Source organism: Rhinolophus sinicus, chromosome 10, assembly GCF_057876585.1.
Source record: "Rhinolophus sinicus isolate RSI-liver-muscle chromosome 10, RSI-T2T, whole genome shotgun sequence".
Lineage (NCBI taxonomy): Eukaryota > Metazoa > Chordata > Mammalia > Chiroptera > Rhinolophidae > Rhinolophus > Rhinolophus sinicus.
This window is the reverse complement of record NC_142510.1, coordinates 18,995,164-19,019,302: the sequence shown is the minus strand read 5'-3', so window position 1 is coordinate 19,019,302 and position 24,139 is coordinate 18,995,164. Positions and strand designations below refer to the sequence as shown.

Genomic DNA, 24,139 nt, shown 5'->3' with positions numbered 1-24,139 from the left:
GGTGTGGCCTTAGGCGCTGGGACCCGGCTCCCGGCACTCCAAGAGCCTTCTCCCGACCTGCTTCTGAGCGCGCACCATGCTGCTGGGCCGCTCCGGTGGCGAGCATGTCTGCCCGAGCGCCTCCCGCCAGCTCCCCGCCTCCTCCGGACGCCGCTGGTGTGGGCGACGGGCTACTCCTGGCCCGCAGCGAGGCCCCTTCGCGCCCCCCAGTGGCTCTAACGGGCCTCTGTCACTTCCCTGACTGTGACATATGTCTGGGCGCCCTGGCATCCTGGGCCTCCCCAGGCCCCGAAGGGCTTTTACCCCGCCCCCCTACCCCAACCCCTCTCATCTCCCCCCAGCCCCACAACCGCACACCCCCCCTTGCTGCTGTGCTGTCCCCACCTCTCAGGGCCACCGAGGGGGTCGCAGGGTCCTCTCAGTCCCCTCCACCCTAGGGATGTGCAACCCAGGCCCTGGCCCTGGCCGGCCCCACCCACTGGCCCAAAGCCAGGGAGAGCCACCCGCCACCAGGGGGCAGCACGTCCAGTCTGCCGCCACCCTTCCTCACACAGCCTTCTTTCTGGGTTCTCGCCCCTCGTCAGCGACCGGCGTCCCGCCCGATCACTGTTCACTTCACTGGCTACACGTCACCTCTCCTGACCCAGGGAGGTGAGAGAGAGGATGAGAGAAGGCCAGAGACGGAGCAAGAGAGAGGCGGAGAGAGACAGACGGGGACTGTGGGGACAGACTCGCAGAGAGCACTTTCCAGGCTCTGGGCCTCGCGTGGAGGGGTGCTGCGTGGGGGCTGCATGGATATCAGCTGTGACCGCTTGGCCATCAGCTGTTGCCAGTTGGCCATTGGCCACCGGCAGAGCTGCGGTGGCCAAGCTAGGAAGCGCGGATTGTGGACTGCAAATTGCAGAGGGGCGCGGACTGCAGTTGGCCGGCTTGGTGGGTCGGTAGGTTGGTGGGTCTTGTGGTCGGCAGAGAATCGGCCGGCAGGCTGGGGATCGGGCGGCTCCGGCTTGCCGAGTCTCCAAGCCAGCCGCCCGTGAGACATGGTGCTATGAGCCCCCTATCCGTGGCTCTGTTGGTGTTCCCTCTTGGCCTCGCCAAATCCTGCATTCTTGTGCGGGCAGAGGGGCTAGAGTCCCCGCAGGACAGGGACAGACAGACAGAACGGGAGGAGGAGTAAGAGGGAGCGAGATGGAAATATGCTCGTATATGTACATGTATGTATCTAGACATACAGAGAGACATGGACAGAGACAGAGAAAGAGGGGGCTGGCACGCGGGGAGAGAGCTCCTGAGCCAGAGCCAGAGCCCAACAGGCACGTCACAGAGCCCGACGGATATGGGGTGGGGGAGGGTGTGAGGGACGCACAGGCGGGCACACGGACTGTTACAGACGCACTGAGGCTGTGTTGAAGTGGCAGCTCCTCCACCGGAGTGTGGTCGTGCCCGGGGCTGGGCTCCGCTAAGGAGGCATTGCCCTGGCGTTGGCAGTCACCATTGAAGCCTCCGGGGCGGGCCGCCAGGGTCTCCGGAGGGCCTGTGGTCTCTGAGCCCCGCCCAGGCACCCGCCCGCGGGAGGAGGGTGGCAGCCCCCAGGCACCCTGGTTGTGAGGGTTGTGCGCCTGCGTGCCTGCTCTGCCCTTGTGGTGGTCTCCCCTGGAGTCGATGGCGCGTGGTGCGTTGGGGTGCTGCTCCCGCCGTCCCCTGGTTTGTCCCGGCTCTTTGTGCCCTGTGTTTCAGGGACACCGTGGCCGGCGGGAAGGGAGGGCTCCTGGCTCTTGTGGGAGACGGGAGGGGCGCGCGGGGGTGTGGGGCGAGGTGCCTGCCAGCGGAGACAGAAGACTCCGGTGGGGCGGGGCGGGTGGGCGTCCCGTTTGCCCGAGGACACGCCGATCCTGTGTGTCGGGTCCCGGGGGCAGGCGCAGGGATGGGCGTCCCCTGGGCTCGGGCCGAGGTGCAAAGCACCGGCACGTCCTGGGATGGAGAGAGCCTGGTGGAGGCCTGCGCCGGCAGGCAGCCCTGGGCTTGGGCGTTGGGGGTTGCGGCGGCGGCAGGGTCGGGGAGCGAGAGGGAGCCCTGCGATGGCGGTGGCGGCGGCGGCTACCGAGACGCGGCTGACTGCTGCAGGCTGACGGCCTGCCTCGGCGAAGAGCACTAAGAAGAGGGAGTGGGGGGGAGCCCTGGCCGACAGGCCTGGTGTGCGGCCGGGGATGCGAGCTTGTATTGCTGGGCGGCTGACCCTCCTCTGGCCAGGGGGACCTTCGGCTGCCTGGGCGGCTGCAGAGGGGCAAGGGGCGGCAGGGGTTCGGAGGGAGCCACGCCGGGGCGGCGGCGCAAAAGGAGAGGCGAGCAAAAGCCTGCAGCTATTCCCAGGCGGTCTCCCATCCAAGTACTAACCAGGCCCCTCCCTGCTTAGCTCCCGAGATCAGAGGAGATGGGGCGCGTTCAGGGTGGTATGGCCGTAGACGCTGGGACCCGGCTCCCCGCGCCCCAAGAGCCTGCTCCCGGCCTGCCTCTGACCGCGCGCCGTGCTGCTGGGCCGCTAGGGTGGCGAGCACGTCTGCCTGAGCGCCTCCCGCCCGCTCCCCGCCTCCTCCGGACGCCGCTGGTGTGGGCGACGGGCTACTCCTGGCCTGCAGCGAGGCCCCTTCGCGCCCCCCAGTGGCTCTAACGGGCCTCTGTCACTTCCATGACTGTGACATATGTCTGGGCGCCCTGGCATCCTGGGCCTCCCCAGGCCCCGAAGGGCTTTTACCCCACCCCCCTACCCCAACCCCTCTCTTCTTCCCCCAGCCCCACAACCGCACACCCCCCTTGCTGCTGTGCTGTCCCCACCTCTCAGGGCCACCGAGGGGGTCGCAGGGTCCTCTCAGTCCCCTCCGGCCCTAGGGACGTGCAACCCAGGCCCTGGCCCTGACCGGACCCATCCACAGGCCCAAAGCCAGGGAGAGCCACCCGCGCCACCAGGGTGCAGCATCTCCAGTCTGCAGCCACCCTTCGTCACAAGCCTTCAGTCTGGGCCCTGGAACCCTCGTCAGCGACCGGAGCCCCGCCCGATGTCCGGTCCCTTCACTGGCTACACGTCACCTCTCCTGACCCAGGGAGGTGAGAGAGAGGATGAGAGAAGGCCAGAGACGGAGCAAGAGAGAGGCGGAGAGAGACAGACGGGGACTGTGGGGACAGACTCGCAGAGAGCACTCTCCAGGCTCTGGGCCTCGCGTGGAGGGGTGCTGCTTGGGGGCTGCATGGTCATCAGCTGTGACCGCTTGGCCATCAGCTGTTGCCAGTTGGCCACTGGCCACCGGAGGAGCTGCGGTGGCCAAGTTAGGAAGCGCGGATGGTGGACTGCAAATTGCAGAGGGGCGCGGATTGCAGTGGGCCCGCTTGGCGGGTCGACGGGCGGTGTGTCGGTGGGTTGGCAGAGAAGCGGCCGACAGGTTGGGGATCGGGCGGCTCCGGCTTGCCGTGGCTCCGAGCCAGCCGCCCGTGAGACATAGTGCTATGAGCCCCCTATCCGTGGCTCTGTTGGTGTTCCCTCTTGGCCTCGCCATATCCTGCCTTCTTGTGCGGGCAGAGGGACTAGAGTCCCCGCAGGACAGGGACCGACAGAGAGAACGGGAGGAGGAGAAAGAGGGAGCGAGATCGAAATATACACCTATATGTACCTGTATGTACCTAGACATACAGAGAGACATGGACAGAGACAGAGAAAGAGGGGGCTGGCACGCGGGGAGAGAGCTCCTGAGCCAGAGCCAGAGCCCAACAGGCACGTCACAGAGCCAGAGAGACATGGGGTGGGGGAGGGGGGAGGGACGCACAAGCGGGCACACGGACTGGGACAGACGCACTGACGCTGCTTTGAAGTGGCAGCTTCTCAACCGAAGTGTGGTCATGCCCGTGGCTGGGCTTCACTAAGGAGGCAGTGCCCGGGCATTGAAAGTCACCCTTGAAGCCCCCGGGCCGGGCGGGAGGGCCAGTGGGCTCCGAGCCCCGCCCAGGAACCCCCCCGCCCCGCGGGAGGAGAGTGGCAGCCCACAGGCACCCTGGTTGAGAGTGTTGTGTGCCTGCGTGCCTGCACTTCCCCTTGTGGTGGTCTCTCCTGGAGTCCGAGGGCGTGCGGTGTGTTGGGGTGCTGCTCCCTCAGTCCCCTGCTTTGTCCCGGCTCTTTGTACCCTGTGTGTTGGGGCCACCGCGGGAAGGGAGGGTTCCTGGCTCTTGTGGGCGATGGGAGGGGGCGCGCGGGGGTGTGGGGAGAGGTGCCTGCCGGCGGAGACACAGGCTCGGCTAACTGCTGCTGGCTGACTGCCTGCCTCAGCGAAGAGGACTAAGAAGAGGGTGTGGGGGTGAGCCCTGGCCGACGGGCCTGGTGTGCGGCCGGGGCTGCCAGCTTGTAGCGCCGGGTGGCTGACCGGCCTCTGGCCAGGGGGACCTTCGGCTGGATGGGCGGCTGCAGAGGGGCAAGGGGCGGCAGGGGTTCGGAGGGAGCCACGCAGGGGCGGCGGCGCAAAAGGAGAGGCGAGCAAAAGCCTACAGGTATTCCCAGGCGGTCTCCCATCCAAGTACTAACCGGGCCCCTCCCTGCTTAGCTCCCGAGATCAGAGGAGATCGGGCGCGTTCAGGGTGGTACGGCCATAGACGATGGGACTCGGCTCCCCGCGCCCCAAGAGCCTGCTCCCGGCCTGCCTCGTGAGCGCGCGCCATGCAGATGCGCGGCTCCGGTGGCGAGCATCGACCTGCTGGCCGGCTCTGCCAGCACCGCGTCCCCCCCCCAGTCCGGCTCCCCGCCTCTTCCGAATGCCCCTGGCGTGGGCGGCGGGCTACTCCTGGCCGGCAGCGAGGCCCCTTCGCGCCACCCGAGGCTCCATGGGACACTGCCACTTCCCTGATGGTGCCAGAAGTCGTGGAACTCTGGCATCCTGGGACTCCCCGGACCCAGACCGCCATACACCCCGCCCCCCTACCGCCACCAGGTTTACCAACAACCGCACCCCCAAGGCTGGGGGAGGCCTGCACCAGCAGGCAACCCTGGGCTTGGGAGTTGTGGGAGGACCCCGCGGCGGCGGCTTGGGCGGCTGCGGAGGGGGGGGCTGCGGCGGCGGCGGCGGCGGAGGAGGCCGGGAGAGCAGAGGCGGGAGATTGAGGGAGTATGGCGATGGTGGCGGCGGCGGCGGGGGCTGGGGCGGAGGCGGGGGAGATGGCGGTGCTGGAGGCGGGGAGAGCAGAGGAGGGAGATTGAGGGAGTGCGGCAATGGCGGTGGCGGGGGCGGGGGTGGGGAACAGGGCAGCACTGGCGGCGGGGATGGGGAGCGCGGTGCTGGCGGCCAAGGGGGAGAGAGCAGAGGAGGGAGTTTGAGGGAGTACGGCGATGGCGGCGGCGGGGGCGGGGGAGGGGGCGAGGGCAGCGCTGGCGGAGGGGGTGGGGAGCGCGGTGATTGCGGCGGCGGCGGCGGGAGAAGCGGGGGCTGATCGCGAGCAGCGATGGCGGCGGCGGCGGCGGCGGCGGCGCAGGAAGGTTGTGAGGTCGGCGATGGAGGCAGCGGCAGCGTTGGGGGCTGTGTCGGCGGGCGCTGGGCGCGGGGAGGGTTGGCGGCTTCGGTAGCGGGGAAGAGGGCGGTGCTGGCGGCGGAGGAGGGGAGAGCAGAGGCGGGAGATTGAAGCAGTACAGCGATGGCGGTGGCGAGGGCGGGGGCAGGGGTGAGGTCAGCGCTGGAGGGGGGTGTGGGGAGCGCGGTGATGGCGGCGGATTTGGCGGTGGCGGCGGGGGCGAGGGCAGCGCTGTTGGCGGTGGCGGCGATCGAAGGTCGGCGAAGGGATCGAGATGACAGCCTCCGGGACTGAAGAGGACTGAGAAGAGGGTGTGCGGGGGAGCCCTGGCCGACGGGCCTGGTGTGCGGCCGGGGCTGCCAGCTTGTAGTGCCTGGCGGCTAACCCTCTGCTGGTCAGGGGGACCTTCGGCTGGCTGGGCGGCTGCAGAGAGGCAAGGGGCGGCAGGGGTTCGGAGGGAGCCACGCCGGGGCCGCGGCGCAAAAGGAGAGGCGAGCAAAAGCCTGCAGCTATTCCCAGGCGGTCTCCCATCCAAGTACTAACCGGGCCCCTCCCTGCTTAGCTCCCGAGATCAGACGAGATCTGGCGCGTGCAGGGTGGTGTGGCCTTAGGCGCTGGGACCCGGCTCCCGGCACTCCAAGAGCCTTCTCCCGACCTGCTTCTGAGCGCGCACCATGCTGCTGGGCCGCTCCGGTGGCGAGCATGTCTGCCCGAGCGCCTCCCGCCAGCTCCCCGCCTCCTCCGGACGCCGCTGGTGTGGGCGACGGGCTACTCCTGGCCCGCAGCGAGGCCCCTTCGCGCCCCCCAGTGGCTCTAACGGGCCTCTGTCACTTCCCTGACTGTGACATATGTCTGGGCGCCCTGGCATCCTGGGCCTCCCCAGGCCCCGAAGGGCTTTTACCCCGCCCCCCTACCCCAACCCCTCTCATCTCCCCCCAGCCCCACAACCGCACACCCCCCCTTGCTGCTGTGCTGTCCCCACCTCTCAGGGCCACCGAGGGGGTCGCAGGGTCCTCTCAGTCCCCTCCACCCTAGGGATGTGCAACCCAGGCCCTGGCCCTGGCCGGCCCCACCCACTGGCCCAAAGCCAGGGAGAGCCACCCGCCACCAGGGGGCAGCACGTCCAGTCTGCCGCCACCCTTCCTCACACAGCCTTCTTTCTGGGTTCTCGCCCCTCGTCAGCGACCGGCGTCCCGCCCGATCACTGTTCACTTCACTGGCTACACGTCACCTCTCCTGACCCAGGGAGGTGAGAGAGAGGATGAGAGAAGGCCAGAGACGGAGCAAGAGAGAGGCGGAGAGAGACAGACGGGGACTGTGGGGACAGACTCGCAGAGAGCACTTTCCAGGCTCTGGGCCTCGCGTGGAGGGGTGCTGCGTGGGGGCTGCATGGATATCAGCTGTGACCGCTTGGCCATCAGCTGTTGCCAGTTGGCCATTGGCCACCGGCAGAGCTGCGGTGGCCAAGCTAGGAAGCGCGGATTGTGGACTGCAAATTGCAGAGGGGCGCGGACTGCAGTTGGCCGGCTTGGTGGGTCGGTAGGTTGGTGGGTCTTGTGGTCGGCAGAGAATCGGCCGGCAGGCTGGGGATCGGGCGGCTCCGGCTTGCCGAGTCTCCAAGCCAGCCGCCCGTGAGACATGGTGCTATGAGCCCCCTATCCGTGGCTCTGTTGGTGTTCCCTCTTGGCCTCGCCAAATCCTGCATTCTTGTGCGGGCAGAGGGGCTAGAGTCCCCGCAGGACAGGGACAGACAGACAGAACGGGAGGAGGAGTAAGAGGGAGCGAGATGGAAATATGCTCGTATATGTACATGTATGTATCTAGACATACAGAGAGACATGGACAGAGACAGAGAAAGAGGGGGCTGGCACGCGGGGAGAGAGCTCCTGAGCCAGAGCCAGAGCCCAACAGGCACGTCACAGAGCCCGACGGATATGGGGTGGGGGAGGGTGTGAGGGACGCACAGGCGGGCACACGGACTGTTACAGACGCACTGAGGCTGTGTTGAAGTGGCAGCTCCTCCACCGGAGTGTGGTCGTGCCCGGGGCTGGGCTCCGCTAAGGAGGCATTGCCCTGGCGTTGGCAGTCACCATTGAAGCCTCCGGGGCGGGCCGCCAGGGTCTCCGGAGGGCCTGTGGTCTCTGAGCCCCGCCCAGGCACCCGCCCGCGGGAGGAGGGTGGCAGCCCCCAGGCACCCTGGTTGTGAGGGTTGTGCGCCTGCGTGCCTGCTCTGCCCTTGTGGTGGTCTCCCCTGGAGTCGATGGCGCGTGGTGCGTTGGGGTGCTGCTCCCGCCGTCCCCTGGTTTGTCCCGGCTCTTTGTGCCCTGTGTTTCAGGGACACCGTGGCCGGCGGGAAGGGAGGGCTCCTGGCTCTTGTGGGAGACGGGAGGGGCGCGCGGGGGTGTGGGGCGAGGTGCCTGCCAGCGGAGACAGAAGACTCCGGTGGGGCGGGGCGGGTGGGCGTCCCGTTTGCCCGAGGACACGCCGATCCTGTGTGTCGGGTCCCGGGGGCAGGCGCAGGGATGGGCGTCCCCTGGGCTCGGGCCGAGGTGCAAAGCACCGGCACGTCCTGGGATGGAGAGAGCCTGGTGGAGGCCTGCGCCGGCAGGCAGCCCTGGGCTTGGGCGTTGGGGGTTGCGGCGGCGGCAGGGTCGGGGAGCGAGAGGGAGCCCTGCGATGGCGGTGGCGGCGGCGGCTACCGAGACGCGGCTGACTGCTGCAGGCTGACGGCCTGCCTCGGCGAAGAGCACTAAGAAGAGGGAGTGGGGGGGAGCCCTGGCCGACAGGCCTGGTGTGCGGCCGGGGATGCGAGCTTGTATTGCTGGGCGGCTGACCCTCCTCTGGCCAGGGGGACCTTCGGCTGCCTGGGCGGCTGCAGAGGGGCAAGGGGCGGCAGGGGTTCGGAGGGAGCCACGCCGGGGCGGCGGCGCAAAAGGAGAGGCGAGCAAAAGCCTGCAGCTATTCCCAGGCGGTCTCCCATCCAAGTACTAACCAGGCCCCTCCCTGCTTAGCTCCCGAGATCAGAGGAGATGGGGCGCGTTCAGGGTGGTATGGCCGTAGACGCTGGGACCCGGCTCCCCGCGCCCCAAGAGCCTGCTCCCGGCCTGCCTCTGACCGCGCGCCGTGCTGCTGGGCCGCTAGGGTGGCGAGCACGTCTGCCTGAGCGCCTCCCGCCCGCTCCCCGCCTCCTCCGGACGCCGCTGGTGTGGGCGACGGGCTACTCCTGGCCCGCAGCGAGGCCCCTTCGCGCCCCCCAGTGGCTCTAACGGGCCTCTGTCACTTCCATGACTGTGACATATGTCTGGGCGCCCTGGCATCCTGGGCCTCCCCAGGCCCCGAAGGGCTTTTACCCCACCCCCCTACCCCAACCCCTCTCTTCTTCCCCCAGCCCCACAACCGCACACCCCCCTTGCTGCTGTGCTGTCCCCACCTCTCAGGGCCACCGAGGGGGTCGCAGGGTCCTCTCAGTCCCCTCCGGCCCTAGGGACGTGCAACCCAGGCCCTGGCCCTGACCGGACCCATCCACAGGCCCAAAGCCAGGGAGAGCCACCCGCGCCACCAGGGTGCAGCATCTCCAGTCTGCAGCCACCCTTCGTCACAAGCCTTCAGTCTGGGCCCTGGAACCCTCGTCAGCGACCGGAGCCCCGCCCGATGTCCGGTCCCTTCACTGGCTACACGTCACCTCTCCTGACCCAGGGAGGTGAGAGAGAGGATGAGAGAAGGCCAGAGACGGAGCAAGAGAGAGGCGGAGAGAGACAGACGGGGACTGTGGGGACAGACTCGCAGAGAGCACTCTCCAGGCTCTGGGCCTCGCGTGGAGGGGTGCTGCTTGGGGGCTGCATGGTCATCAGCTGTGACCGCTTGGCCATCAGCTGTTGCCAGTTGGCCACTGGCCACCGGAGGAGCTGCGGTGGCCAAGTTAGGAAGCGCGGATGGTGGACTGCAAATTGCAGAGGGGCGCGGATTGCAGTGGGCCCGCTTGGCGGGTCGACGGGCGGTGTGTCGGTGGGTTGGCAGAGAAGCGGCCGACAGGTTGGGGATCGGGCGGCTCCGGCTTGCCGTGGCTCCGAGCCAGCCGCCCGTGAGACATAGTGCTATGAGCCCCCTATCCGTGGCTCTGTTGGTGTTCCCTCTTGGCCTCGCCATATCCTGCCTTCTTGTGCGGGCAGAGGGACTAGAGTCCCCGCAGGACAGGGACCGACAGAGAGAACGGGAGGAGGAGAAAGAGGGAGCGAGATCGAAATATACACCTATATGTACCTGTATGTACCTAGACATACAGAGAGACATGGACAGAGACAGAGAAAGAGGGGGCTGGCACGCGGGGAGAGAGCTCCTGAGCCAGAGCCAGAGCCCAACAGGCACGTCACAGAGCCAGAGAGACATGGGGTGGGGGAGGGGGGAGGGACGCACAAGCGGGCACACGGACTGGGACAGACGCACTGACGCTGCTTTGAAGTGGCAGCTTCTCAACCGAAGTGTGGTCATGCCCGTGGCTGGGCTTCACTAAGGAGGCAGTGCCCGGGCATTGAAAGTCACCCTTGAAGCCCCCGGGCCGGGCGGGAGGGCCAGTGGGCTCCGAGCCCCGCCCAGGAACCCCCCCGCCCCGCGGGAGGAGAGTGGCAGCCCACAGGCACCCTGGTTGAGAGTGTTGTGTGCCTGCGTGCCTGCACTTCCCCTTGTGGTGGTCTCTCCTGGAGTCCGAGGGCGTGCGGTGTGTTGGGGTGCTGCTCCCTCAGTCCCCTGCTTTGTCCCGGCTCTTTGTACCCTGTGTGTTGGGGCCACCGCGGGAAGGGAGGGTTCCTGGCTCTTGTGGGCGATGGGAGGGGGCGCGCGGGGGTGTGGGGAGAGGTGCCTGCCGGCGGAGACACAGGCTCGGCTAACTGCTGCTGGCTGACTGCCTGCCTCAGCGAAGAGGACTAAGAAGAGGGTGTGGGGGTGAGCCCTGGCCGACGGGCCTGGTGTGCGGCCGGGGCTGCCAGCTTGTAGCGCCGGGTGGCTGACCGGCCTCTGGCCAGGGGGACCTTCGGCTGGATGGGCGGCTGCAGAGGGGCAAGGGGCGGCAGGGGTTCGGAGGGAGCCACGCAGGGGCGGCGGCGCAAAAGGAGAGGCGAGCAAAAGCCTACAGGTATTCCCAGGCGGTCTCCCATCCAAGCACTAACCGGGCCCCTCCCTGCTTAGCTCCCGAGATCAGAGGAGATCGGGCGCGTTCAGGGTGGTACGGCCATAGACGATGGGACTCGGCTCCCCGCGCCCCAAGAGCCTGCTCCCGGCCTGCCTCGTGAGCGCGCGCCATGCAGATGCGCGGCTCCGGTGGCGAGCATCGACCTGCTGGCCGGCTCTGCCAGCACCGCGTCCCCCCCCCAGTCCGGCTCCCCGCCTCTTCCGAATGCCCCTGGCGTGGGCGGCGGGCTACTCCTGGCCGGCAGCGAGGCCCCTTCGCGCCACCCGAGGCTCCATGGGACACTGCCACTTCCCTGATGGTGCCAGAAGTCGTGGAACTCTGGCATCCTGGGACTCCCCGGACCCAGACCGCCATACACCCCGCCCCCCTACCGCCACCAGGTTTACCAACAACCGCACCCCCAAGGCTGGGGGAGGCCTGCACCAGCAGGCAACCCTGGGCTTGGGAGTTGTGGGAGGACCCCGCGGCGGCGGCTTGGGCGGCTGCGGAGGGGGGGGCTGCGGCGGCGGCGGCGGCGGAGGAGGCCGGGAGAGCAGAGGCGGGAGATTGAGGGAGTATGGCGATGGTGGCGGCGGCGGCGGGGGCTGGGGCGGAGGCGGGGGAGATGGCGGTGCTGGAGGCGGGGAGAGCAGAGGAGGGAGATTGAGGGAGTGCGGCAATGGCGGTGGCGGGGGCGGGGGTGGGGAACAGGGCAGCACTGGCGGCGGGGATGGGGAGCGCGGTGCTGGCGGCCAAGGGGGAGAGAGCAGAGGAGGGAGTTTGAGGGAGTACGGCGATGGCGGCGGCGGGGGCGGGGGAGGGGGCGAGGGCAGCGCTGGCGGAGGGGGTGGGGAGCGCGGTGATTGCGGCGGCGGCGGCGGGAGAAGCGGGGGCTGATCGCGAGCAGCGATGGCGGCGGCGGCGGCGGCGGCGGCGCAGGAAGGTTGTGAGGTCGGCGATGGAGGCAGCGGCAGCGTTGGGGGCTGTGTCGGCGGGCGCTGGGCGCGGGGAGGGTTGGCGGCTTCGGTAGCGGGGAAGAGGGCGGTGCTGGCGGCGGAGGAGGGGAGAGCAGAGGCGGGAGATTGAAGCAGTACAGCGATGGCGGTGGCGAGGGCGGGGGCAGGGGTGAGGTCAGCGCTGGAGGGGGGTGTGGGGAGCGCGGTGATGGCGGCGGATTTGGCGGTGGCGGCGGGGGCGAGGGCAGCGCTGTTGGCGGTGGCGGCGATCGAAGGTCGGCGAAGGGATCGAGATGACAGCCTCCGGGACTGAAGAGGACTGAGAAGAGGGTGTGCGGGGGAGCCCTGGCCGACGGGCCTGGTGTGCGGCCGGGGCTGCCAGCTTGTAGTGCCTGGCGGCTAACCCTCTGCTGGTCAGGGGGACCTTCGGCTGGCTGGGCGGCTGCAGAGAGGCAAGGGGCGGCAGGGGTTCGGAGGGAGCCACGCCGGGGCCGCGGCGCAAAAGGAGAGGCGAGCAAAAGCCTGCAGCTATTCCCAGGCGGTCTCCCATCCAAGTACTAACCGGGCCCCTCCCTGCTTAGCTCCCGAGATCAGACGAGATCTGGCGCGTGCAGGGTGGTGTGGCCTTAGGCGCTGGGACCCGGCTCCCGGCACTCCAAGAGCCTTCTCCCGACCTGCTTCTGAGCGCGCACCATGCTGCTGGGCCGCTCCGGTGGCGAGCACGTCTGCCCGAGCGCCTCCCGCCAGCTCCCCGCCTCCTCCGGACGCCGCTGGTGTGGGCGACGGGCTACTCCTGGCCCGCAGCGAGGCCCCTTCGCGCCCCCCAGTGGCTCTAACGGGCCTCTGTCACTTCCCTGACTGTGACATATGTCTGGGCGCCCTGGCATCCTGGGCCTCCCCAGGCCCCGAAGGGCTTTTACCCCGCCCCCCTACCCCAACCCCTCTCATCTCCCCCCAGCCCCACAACCGCACACCCCCCCTTGCTGCTGTGCTGTCCCCACCTCTCAGGGCCACCGAGGGGGTCGCAGGGTCCTCTCAGTCCCCTCCACCCTAGGGATGTGCAACCCAGGCCCTGGCCCTGGCCGGCCCCACCCACTGGCCCAAAGCCAGGGAGAGCCACCCGCCACCAGGGGGCAGCACGTCCAGTCTGCCGCCACCCTTCCTCACACAGCCTTCTTTCTGGGTTCTCGCCCCTCGTCAGCGACCGGCGTCCCGCCCGATCACTGTTCACTTCACTGGCTACACGTCACCTCTCCTGACCCAGGGAGGTGAGAGAGAGGATGAGAGAAGGCCAGAGACGGAGCAAGAGAGAGGCAGAGAGAGACAGACGGGGACTGTGGGGACAGACTCGCAGAGAGCACTTTCCAGGCTCTGGGCCTCGCGTGGAGGGGTGCTGCGTGGGGGCTGCATGGATATCAGCTGTGACCGCTTGGCCATCAGCTGTTGCCAGTTGGCCATTGGCCACCGGCAGAGCTGCGGTGGCCAAGCTAGGAAGCGCGGATTGTGGACTGCAAATTGCAGAGGGGCGCGGACTGCAGTTGGCCGGCTTGGTGGGTCGGTAGGTTGGTGGGTCTTGTGGTCGGCAGAGAATCGGCCGGCAGGCTGGGGATCGGGCGGCTCCGGCTTGCCGAGTCTCCAAGCCAGCCGCCCGTGAGACATGGTGCTATGAGCCCCCTATCCGTGGCTCTGTTGGTGTTCCCTCTTGGCCTCGCCAAATCCTGCATTCTTGTGCGGGCAGAGGGGCTAGAGTCCCCGCAGGACAGGGACAGACAGACAGAACGGGAGGAGGAGTAAGAGGGAGCGAGATGGAAATATGCTCGTATATGTACATGTATGTATCTAGACATACAGAGAGACATGGACAGAGACAGAGAAAGAGGGGGCTGGCACGCGGGGAGAGAGCTCCTGAGCCAGAGCCAGAGCCCGACAGGCACGTCACAGAGCCCGACGGATATGGGGTGGGGGAGGGTGTGAGGGACGCACAGGCGGGCACACGGACTGTTACAGACGCACTGAGGCTGTGTTGAAGTGGCAGCTCCTCCACCGGAGTGTGGTCGTGCCCGGGGCTGGGCTCCGCTAAGGAGGCATTGCCCTGGCGTTGGCAGTCACCATTGAAGCCTCCGGGGCGGGCCGCCAGGGTCTCCGGAGGGCCTGTGGTCTCTGAGCCCCGCCCAGGCACCCGCCCGCGGGAGGAGAGTGGCAGCCCCCAGGCACCCTGGTTGTGAGGGTTGTGCGCCTGCGTGCCTGCTCTGCCCTTGTGGTGGTCTCCCCTGGAGTCGATGGCGCGTGGTGCGTTGGGGTGCTGCTCCCGCCGTCCCCTGGTTTGTCCCGGCTCTTTGTGCCCTGTGTTTCAGGGACACCGTGGCCGGCGGGAAGGGAGGGCTCCTGGCTCTTGTGGGAGACGGGAGGGGCGCGCGGGGGTGTGGGGCGAGGTGCCTGCCAGCGGAGACAGAAGACTCCGGTGGGGCGGGGCGGGTGGGCGTCCCGTTTGCCCGAGGACACGCCGATCCTGTGTGTCGGGTCCCGGGGGCAGGCGCAGGGATGGGCGTCCCCTGGGCTCGGGCCGAGGTGCAAAGCACCGGCACGTCCTGGGATGGAGAGAGCCTGGTGGAGGCCTGCGCCGGCAGGCAGCCCTGGGCTTGGGCGTTGGGGGTTGCGGCGGCGGCAGGGTCGGGGAGCGAGAGGGAGCCCTGCGATGGCGGTGGCGGCGGCGGCTACCGAGACGCGGCTGACTGCTGCAGGCTGACGGCCTGCCTCGGCGAAGAGCACTAAGAAGAGGGAGTGGGGGGGAGCCCTGGCCGACAGGCCTGGTGTGCGGCCGGGGATGCGAGCTTGTATTGCTGGGCGGCTGACCCTCCTCTGGCCAGGGGGACCTTCGGCTGCCTGGGCGGCTGCAGAGGGGCAAGGGGCGGCAGGGGTTCGGAGGGAGCCACGCCGGGGCGGCGGCGCAAAAGGAGAGGCGAGCAAAAGCCTGCAGCTATTCCCAGGCGGTCTCCCATCCAAGTACTAACCAGGCCCCTCCCTGCTTAGCTCCCGAGATCAGAGGAGATGGGGCGCGTTCAGGGTGGTATGGCCGTAGACGCTGGGACCCGGCTCCCCGCGCCCCAAGAGCTTGCTCCCGGCCTGCCTCTGACCGCGCGCCGTGCTGCTGGGCCGCTAGGGTGGCGAGCACGTCTGCCTGAGCGCCTCCCGCCCGCTCCCCGCCTCCTCCGGACGCCGCTGGTGTGGGCGACGGGCTACTCCTGGCCCGCAGCGAGGCCCCTTCGCGCCCCCCAGTGGCTCTAACGGGCCTCTGTCACTTCCATGACTGTGACATATGTCTGGGCGCCCTGGCATCCTGGGCCTCCCCAGGCCCCGAAGGGCTTTTACCCCACCCCCCTACCCCAACCCCTCTCTTCTTCCCCCAGCCCCACAACCGCACACCCCCCTTGCTGCTGTGCTGTCCCCACCTCTCAGGGCCACCGAGGGGGTCGCAGGGTCCTCTCAGTCCCCTCCGGCCCTAGGGACGTGCAACCCAGGCCCTGGCCCTGACCGGACCCATCCACAGGCCCAAAGCCAGGGAGAGCCACCCGCGCCACCAGGGTGCAGCATCTCCAGTCTGCAGCCACCCTTCGTCACAAGCCTTCAGTCTGGGCCCTGGAACCCTCGTCAGCGACCGGAGCCCCGCCCGATGTCCGGTCCCTTCACTGGCTACACGTCACCTCTCCTGACCCAGGGAGGTGAGAGAGAGGATGAGAGAAGGCCAGAGACGGAGCAACAGAGAGGCGGAGAGAGACAGACGGGGACTGTGGGGACAGACTCGCAGAGAGCACTCTCCAGGCTCTGGGCCTCGCGTGGAGGGGTGCTGCTTGGGGGCTGCATGGTCATCAGCTGTGACCGCTTGGCCATCAGCTGTTGCCAGTTGGCCACTGGCCACCGGAGGAGCTGCGGTGGCCAAGTTAGGAAGCGCGGATGGTGGACTGCAAATTGCAGAGGGGCGCGGATTGCAGTGGGCCCGCTTGGCGGGTCGACGGGCGGTGTGTCGGTGGGTTGGCAGAGAAGCGGCCGACAGGTTGGGGATCGGGCGGCTCCGGCTTGCCGTGGCTCCGAGCCAGCCGCCCGTGAGACATAGTGCTATGAGCCCCCTATCCGTGGCTCTGTTGGTGTTCCCTCTTGGCCTCGCCATATCCTGCCTTCTTGTGCGGGCAGAGGGACTAGAGTCCCCGCAGGACAGGGACCGACAGAGAGAACGGGAGGAGGAGAAAGAGGGAGCGAGATCGAAATATACACCTATATGTACCTGTATGTACCTAGACATACAGAGAGACATGGACAGAGACAGAGAAAGATGGGGCTGGCACGCGGGGAGAGAGCTCCTGAGCCAGAGCCAGAGCCCAACAGGCACGTCACAGAGCCAGAGAGACATGGGGTGGGGGAGGGGGGAGGGACGCACAAGCGGGCACACGGACTGGGACAGACGCACTGACGCTGCTTTGAAGTGGCAGCTTCTCAACCGAAGTGTGGTCATGCCCGTGGCTGGGCTCCACTAAGGAGGCAGTGCCCGGGCATTGAAAGTCACCCTTGAAGCCCCCGGGCCGGGCGGGAGGGCCAGTGGGCTCCGAGCCCCGCCCAGGAACCCCCCCGCCCCGCGGGAGGAGAGTGGCAGCCCACAGGCACCCTGGTTGAGAGTGTTGTGTGCCTGCGTGCCTGCACTTCCCCTTGTGGTGGTCTCTCCTGGAGTCCGAGGGCGTGCGGTGTGTTGGGGTGCTGCTCCCTCAGTCCCCTGCTTTGTCCCGGCTCTTTGTACCCTGTGTGTTGGGGCCACCGCGGGAAGGGAGGGTTCCTGGCTCTTGTGGGCGATGGGAGGGGGCGCGCGGGGGTGTGGGGAGAGGTGCCTGCCGGCGGAGACACAGGCTCGGCTAACTGCTGCTGGCTGACTGCCTGCCTCGGCGAAGAGGACTAAGAAGAGGGTGTGGGGGTGAGCCCTGGCCGACGGGCCTGGTGTGCGGCCGGGGCTGCCAGCTTGTAGCGCCGGGTGGCTGACCGGCCTCTGGCCAGGGGGACCTTCGGCTGGATGGGCGGCTGCAGAGGGGCAAGGGGCGGCAGGGGTTCGGAGGCAGCCACGCAGGGGCGGCCGCGCAAAAGGAGAGGCGAGCAAAAGCCTACAGGTATTCCCAGGCGGTCTCCCATCCAAGCACTAACCGGGCCCCTCCCTGCTTAGCTCCCGAGATCAGAGGAGATCGGGCGCGTTCAGGGTGGTACGGCCATAGACGATGGGACTCGGCTCCCCGCGCCCCAAGAGCCTGCTCCCGGCCTGCCTCGTGAGCGCGCGCCATGCAGATGCGCGGCTCCGGTGGCGAGCATCGACCTGCTGGCCGGCTCTGCCAGCACCGCGTCCCCCCCCCAGTCCGGCTCCCCGCCTCTTCCGAATGCCCCTGGCGTGGGCGGCGGGCTACTCCTGGCCGGCAGCGAGGCCCCTTCGCGCCACCCGAGGCTCCATGGGACACTGCCACTTCCCTGATGGTGCCAGAAGTCGTGGAACTCTGGCATCCTGGGACTCCCCGGACCCAGACCGCCATACACCCCGCCCCCCTACCGCCACCAGGTTTACCAACAACCGCACCCCCAAGGCTGGGGGAGGCCTGCACCAGCAGGCAACCCTGGGCTTGGGAGTTGTGGGAGGACCCCGCGGCGGCGGCTTGGGCGGCTGCGGAGGGGGGGGCTGCGGCGGCGGCGGCGGCGGAGGAGGCCGGGAGAGCAGAGGCGGGAGATTGAGGGAGTATGGCGATGGTGGCGGCGGCGGCGGGGGCTGGGGCGGAGGCGGGGGAGATGGCGGTGCTGGAGGCGGGGAGAGCGGAGGAGGGAGATTGAGGGAGTGCGGCAATGGCGGCGGCAGGGGCGGGGGTGGGGAACAGGGCAGCACTGGCGGCGGGGATGGGGAGCGCGGTGCTGGCGGCCGAGGGGGAGAGAGCAGAGGAGGGAGTTTGAGGGAGTACGGCGATGGCGGCGGCGGGGGCGGGGGAGGGGGCGAGGGCAGCGCTGGCGGAGGGGGTGGGGAGCGCGGTGATCGCGGCGGCGGCGGCGGCGGGAGAAGCGGGGGCTGATCGCGAGCAGCGATGGCGGCGGCGGCGGCGGCGACGGCGGCGCGGGAGGGTTGCGAGGTCGGCGATGGAGGCGGCGGCAGCGTTGGGGGCTGTGTCGGCGGGCGCTGGGCGCGGGGAGGGTTGGCGGCGGCGGTAGCGGGGAAGAGGGCGGTGCTGGCGGCGGAGGAGGGGAGAGCAGAGGCGGGAGATTGAAGCAGTACAGCGATGGCGGTGGCGAGGGCGGGGGCAGGGGTGAGGTCAGCGCTGGAGGGGGGTGTGGGGAGCGCGGTGATGGCGGCGGATTTGGCGGTGGCGGCGGGGGCGAGGGCAGCGCTGTTGGCGGTGGCGGCGATCGAAGGTCGGTGAAGGGATCGAGATGACAGCCTCCGGGACTGAAGAGGACTGAGAAGAGGGTGTGCGGGGGAGCCCTGGCCGACGGGCCTGGTGTGCGGCCGGGGCTGCCAGCTTGTAGTGCCTGGCGGCTAACCCTCTGCTGGTCAGGGGGACCTTCGGCTGGCTGGGCGGCTGCAGAGAGGCAAGGGGCGGCAGGGGTTCGGAGGGAGCCACGCCGGGGCGGCGGCGCAAAAGGAGAGGCGAGCAAAAGCCTGCAGCTATTCCCAGGCGGTCTCCCATCCAAGTACTAACCGGGCCCCTCCCTGCTTAGCTCCCGAGATCAGACGAGATCTGGCGCGTGCAGGGTGGTGTGGCCTTAGGCGCTGGGACCCGGCTCCCGGCACTCCAAGATCCTTCTCCCGATCTGCTTCTGAGCGCGCGCCATGCTGCTGGGCCGCTCCGGTGGCGAGCACGTCTGCCCGAGCGCCTCCCGCCAGCTCCCCGCCTCCTCCGGACGCCGCTGGTGTGGGCGACGGGCTACTCCTGGCCCGCAGCGAGGCCCCTTCGCGCCCCCCAGTGGCTCTAACGGGCCTCTGTCACTTCCCTGACTGTGACATATGTCTGGGCGCCCTGGCATCCTGGGCCTCCCCAGGCCCCGAAGGGCTTTTACCCCGCCCCCCTACCCCAACCCCTCTCATCTCCCCCCAGCCCCACAACCGCACACCCCCCCTTGCTGCTGTGCTGTCCCCACCTCTCAGGGCCACCGAGGGGGTCGCAGGGTCCTCTCAGTCCCCTCCACCCTAGGGATGTGCAACCCAGGCCCTGGCCCTGGCCGGCCCCACCCACTGGCCCAAAGCCAGGGAGAGCCACCCGCCACCAGGGGGCAGCACGTCCAGTCTGCCGCCACCCTTCCTCACACAGCCTTCTTTCTGGGTTCTCGCCCCTCGTCAGCGACCGGCGTCCCGCCCGATCACTGTTCACTTCACTGGCTACACGTCACCTCTCCTGACCCAGGGAGGTGAGAGAGAGGATGAGAGAAGGCCAGAGACGGAGCAAGAGAGAGGCGGAGAGAGACAGACGGGGACTGTGGGGACAGACTCGCAGAGAGCACTTTCCAGGCTCTGGGCCTCGCGTGGAGGGGTGCTGCGTGGGGGCTGCATGGATATCAGCTGTGACCGCTTGGCCATCAGCTGTTGCCAGTTGGCCATTGGCCACCGGCAGAGCTGCGGTGGCCAAGCTAGGAAGCGCGGATTGTGGACTGCAAATTGCAGAGGGGCGCGGACTGCAGTTGGCCGGCTTGGTGGGTCGGTAGGTTGGTGGGTCTTGTGGTCGGCAGAGAATCGGCCGGCAGGCTGGGGATCGGGCGGCTCCGGCTTGCCGAGTCTCCAAGCCAGCCGCCCGTGAGACATGGTGCTATGAGCCCCCTATCCGTGGCTCTGTTGGTGTTCCCTCTTGGCCTCGCCAAATCCTGCATTCTTGTGCGGGCAGAGGGGCTAGAGTCCCCGCAGGACAGGGACAGACAGACAGAACGGGAGGAGGAGTAAGAGGGAGCGAGATGGAAATATGCTCGTATATGTACATGTATGTATCTAGACATACAGAGAGACATGGACAGAGACAGAGAAAGAGGGGGCTGGCACGCGGGGAGAGAGCTCCTGAGCCAGAGCCAGAGCCCAACAGGCACGTCACAGAGCCCGACGGATATGGGGTGGGGGAGGGTGTGAGGGACGCACAGGCGGGCACACGGACTGTTACAGACGCACTGAGGCTGTGTTGAAGTGGCAGCTCCTCCACCGGAGTGTGGTCGTGCCCGGGGCTGGGCTCCGCTAAGGAGGCATTGCCCTGGCGTTGGCAGTCACCATTGAAGCCTCCGGGGCGGGCCGCCAGGGTCTCCGGAGGGCCTGTGGTCTCTGAGCCCCGCCCAGGCACCCGCCCGCGGGAGGAGAGTGGCAGCCCCCAGGCACCCTGGTTGTGAGGGTTGTGCGCCTGCGTGCCTGCTCTGCCCTTGTGGTGGTCTCCCCTGGAGTCGATGGCGCGTGGTGCGTTGGGGTGCTGCTCCCGCCGTCCCCTGGTTTGTCCCGGCTCTTTGTGCCCTGTGTTTCAGGGACACCGTGGCCGGCGGGAAGGGAGGGCTCCTGGCTCTTGTGGGAGACGGGAGGGGCGCGCGGGGGTGTGGGGCGAGGTGCCTGCCAGCGGAGACAGAAGACTCCGGTGGGGCGGGGCGGGTGGGCGTCCCGTTTGCCCGAGGACACGCCGATCCTGTGTGTCGGGTCCCGGGGGCAGGCGCAGGGATGGGCGTCCCCTGGGCTCGGGCCGAGGTGCAAAGCACCGGCACGTCCTGGGATGGAGAGAGCCTGGTGGAGGCCTGCGCCGGCAGGCAGCCCTGGGCTTGGGCGTTGGGGGTTGCGGCGGCGGCAGGGTCGGGGAGCGAGAGGGAGCCCTGCGATGGCGGTGGCGGCGGCGGCTACCGAGACGCGGCTGACTGCTGCAGGCTGACGGCCTGCCTCGGCGAAGAGCACTAAGAAGAGGGAGTGGGGGGGAGCCCTGGCCGACAGGCCTGGTGTGCGGCCGGGGATGCGAGCTTGTATTGCTGGGCGGCTGACCCTCCTCTGGCCAGGGGGACCTTCGGCTGCCTGGGCGGCTGCAGAGGGGCAAGGGGCGGCAGGGGTTCGGAGGGAGCCACGCCGGGGCGGCGGCGCAAAAGGAGAGGCGAGCAAAAGCCTGCAGCTATTCCCAGGCGGTCTCCCATCCAAGTACTAACCAGGCCCCTCCCTGCTTAGCTCCCGAGATCAGAGGAGATCGGGCGCGTTCAGGGTGGTATGGCCGTAGACGCTGGGACCCGGCTCCCCGCGCCCCAAGAGCCTGCTCCCGGCCTGCCTCTGACCGCGCGCCGTGCTGCTGGGCCGCTAGGGTGGCGAGCACGTCTGCCTGAGCGCCTCCCGCCCGCTCCCCGCCTCCTCCGGACGCCGCTGGTGTGGGCGACGGGCTACTCCTGGCCCGCAGCGAGGCCCCTTCGCGCCCCCCAGTGGCTCTAACGGGCCTCTGTCACTTCCATGACTGTGACATATGTCTGGGCGCCCTGGCATCCTGGGCCTCCCCAGGCCCCGAAGGGCTTTTACCCCACCCCCCTACCCCAACCCCTCTCTTCTTCCCCCAGCCCCACAACCGCACACCCCCCTTGCTGCTGTGCTGTCCCCACCTCTCAGGGCCACCGAGGGGGTCGCAGGGTCCTCTCAGTCCCCTCCGGCCCTAGGGACGTGCAACCCAGGCCCTGGCCCTGACCGGACCCATCCACAGGCCCAAAGCCAGGGAGAGCCACCCGCGCCACCAGGGTGCAGCATCTCCAGTCTGCAGCCACCCTTCGTCACAAGCCTTCAGTCTGGGCCCTGGAACCCTCGTCAGCGACCGGAGCCCCGCCCGATGTCCGGTCCCTTCACTGGCTACACGTCACCTCTCCTGACCCAGGGAGGTGAGAGAGAGGATGACAGAAGGCCAGAGACGGAGCAACAGAGAGGCGGAGAGAGACAGACGGGGACTGTGGGGACAGACTCGCAGAGAGCACTCTCCAGGCTCTGGGCCTCGCGTGGAGGGGTGCTGCTTGGGGGCTGCATGGTCATCAGCTGTGACCGCTTGGCCATCAGCTGTTGCCAGTTGGCCACTGGCCACCGGAGGAGCTGCGGTGGCCAAGCTGGGAAGCGCGGATGGTGGACTGCAAATTGCAGAGGGGCGCGGATTGCAGTGGGCCCGCTTGGCGGGTCGACGGGCGGTGTGTCGGTGGGTTGGCAGAGAAGCGGCCGACAGGTTGGGGATCGGGCGGCTCCGGCTTGCCGTGGCTCCGAGCCAGCCGCCCGTGAGACATAGTGCTATGAGCCCCCTATCCGTGGCTCTGTTGGTGTTCCCTCTTGGCCTCGCCATATCCTGCCTTCTTGTGCGGGCAGAGGGACTAGAGTCCCCGCAGGACAGGGACCGACAGAGAGAACGGGAGGAGGAGAAAGAGGGAGCGAGATCGAAATATACACCTATATGTACCTGTATGTACCTAGACATACAGAGAGACATGGACAGAGACAGAGAAAGATGGGGCTGGCACGCGGGGAGAGAGCTCCTGAGCCAGAGCCAGAGCCCAACAGGCACGTCACAGAGCCAGAGAGACATGGGGTGGGGGAGGGGGGAGGGACGCACAAGCGGGCACACGGACTGGGACAGACGCACTGACGCTGCTTTGAAGTGGCAGGTTCTCAACCGAAGTGTGGTCATGCCCGTGGCTGGGCTCCACTAAGGAGGCAGTGCCCGGGCATTGAAAGTCACCCTTGAAGCCCCCGGGCCGGGCGGGAGGGCCAGTAGGCTCCGAGCCCCGCCCAGGAACCCCCCCGCCCCGCGGGAGGAGAGTGGCAGCCCACAGGCACCCTGGTTGAGAGTGTTGTGTGCCTGCGTGCCTGCACTTCCCCTTGTGGTGGTCTCTCCTGGAGTCCGAGGGCGTGCGGTGTGTTGGGGTGCTGCTCCCTCAGTCCCCTGCTTTGTCCCGGCTCTTTGTACCCTGTGTGTTGGGGCCACCGCGGGAAGGGAGGGTTCCTGGCTCTTGTGGGCGATGGGAGGGGGCGCGCGGGGGTGTGGGGAGAGGTGCCTGCCGGCGGAGACACAGGCTCGGCTAACTGCTGCTGGCTGACTGCCTGCCTCGGCGAAGAGGACTAAGAAGAGGGTGTGGGGGTGAGCCCTGGCCGACGGGCCTGGTGTGCGGCCGGGGCTGCCAGCTTGTAGCGCCGGGTGGCTGACGGGCCTCTGGCCAGGGGGACCTTCGGCTGGATGGGCGGCTGCAGAGGGGCAAGGGGCGGCAGGGGTTCGGAGGCAGCCACGCAGGGGCGGCGGCGCAAAAGGAGAGGCGAGCAAAAGCCTACAGGTATTCCCAGGCGGTCTCCCATCCAAGCACTAACCGGGCCCCTCCCTGCTTAGCTCCCGAGATCAGAGGAGATCGGGCGCGTTCAGGGTGGTACGGCCATAGACGATGGGACTCGGCTCCCCGCGCCCCAAGAGCCTGCTCCCGGCCTGCCTCGTGAGCCCGCGCCATGCAGATGCGCGGCTCCGGTGGCGAGCATCGACCTGCTGGCCGGCTCTGCCAGCACCGCGTCCCCCCCCCAGTCCGGCTCCCCGCCTCTTCCGAATGCCCCTGGCGTGGGCGGCGGGCTACTCCTGGCCGGCAGCGAGGCCCCTTCGCGCCACCCGAGGCTCCATGGGACACTGCCACTTCCCTGATGGTGCCAGAAGTCGTGGAACTCTGGCATCCTGGGACTCCCCGGACCCAGACCGCCATACACCCCGCCCCCCTACCGCCACCAGGTTTACCAACAACCGCACCCCCAAGGCTGGGGGAGGCCTGCACCAGCAGGCAACCCTGGGCTTGGGAGTTGTGGGAGGACCCCGCGGCGGCGGCTTGGGCGGCTGCGGAGGGGGGGGCTGCGGCGGCGGCGGCGGCGGAGGAGGCCGGGAGAGCAGAGGCGGGAGATTGAGGGAGTATGGCGATGGTGGCGGCGGCGGCGGGGGCTGGGGCGGAGGCGGGGGAGATGGCGGTGCTGGAGGCGGGGAGAGCAGAGGAGGGAGATTGAGGGAGTGCGGCAATGGCGGTGGCGGGGGCGGGGGTGGGGAACAGGGCAGCACTGGCGGCGGGGATGGGGAGCGCGGTGCTGGCGGCCAAGGGGGAGAGAGCAGAGGAGGGAGTTTGAGGGAGTACGGCGATGGCGGCGGCGGGGGCGGGGGAGGGGGCGAGGGCAGCGCTGGCGGAGGGGGTGGGGAGCGCGGTGATTGCGGCGGCGGCGGCGGGAGAAGCGGGGGCTGATCGCGAGCAGCGATGGCGGCGGCGGCGGCGGCGGCGGCGCAGGAAGGTTGTGAGGTCGGCGATGGAGGCAGCGGCAGCGTTGGGGGCTGTGTCGGCGGGCGCTGGGCGCGGGGAGGGTTGGCGGCTTCGGTAGCGGGGAAGAGGGCGGTGCTGGCGGCGGAGGAGGGGAGAGCAGAGGCGGGAGATTGAAGCAGTACAGCGACGGCGGTGGCGAGGGCGGGGGCAGGGGTGAGGTCAGCGCTGGAGGGGGGTG

General features: G+C 68.8%; 5 pseudogenes; all 5 read right to left on the bottom strand.

The window, feature by feature from the left end:
- Positions 1-4,514: 4,514 nt before the first annotated feature.
- On the bottom strand, positions 4,515-4,634 carry LOC148756908 (5S ribosomal RNA; annotated as a pseudogene).
- A 6,019-nt stretch (positions 4,635-10,653) lies between these two features.
- Positions 10,654-10,773, bottom strand: LOC148756907 (5S ribosomal RNA; annotated as a pseudogene).
- A 6,019-nt stretch (positions 10,774-16,792) lies between these two features.
- On the bottom strand, positions 16,793-16,912 carry LOC148756906 (5S ribosomal RNA; annotated as a pseudogene).
- A 3,855-nt stretch (positions 16,913-20,767) lies between these two features.
- LOC148756905 (5S ribosomal RNA) lies at positions 20,768-20,887 on the bottom strand (annotated as a pseudogene).
- A 2,050-nt stretch (positions 20,888-22,937) lies between these two features.
- Positions 22,938-23,057, bottom strand: LOC148756904 (5S ribosomal RNA; annotated as a pseudogene).
- Positions 23,058-24,139: the final 1,082 nt, after the last annotated feature.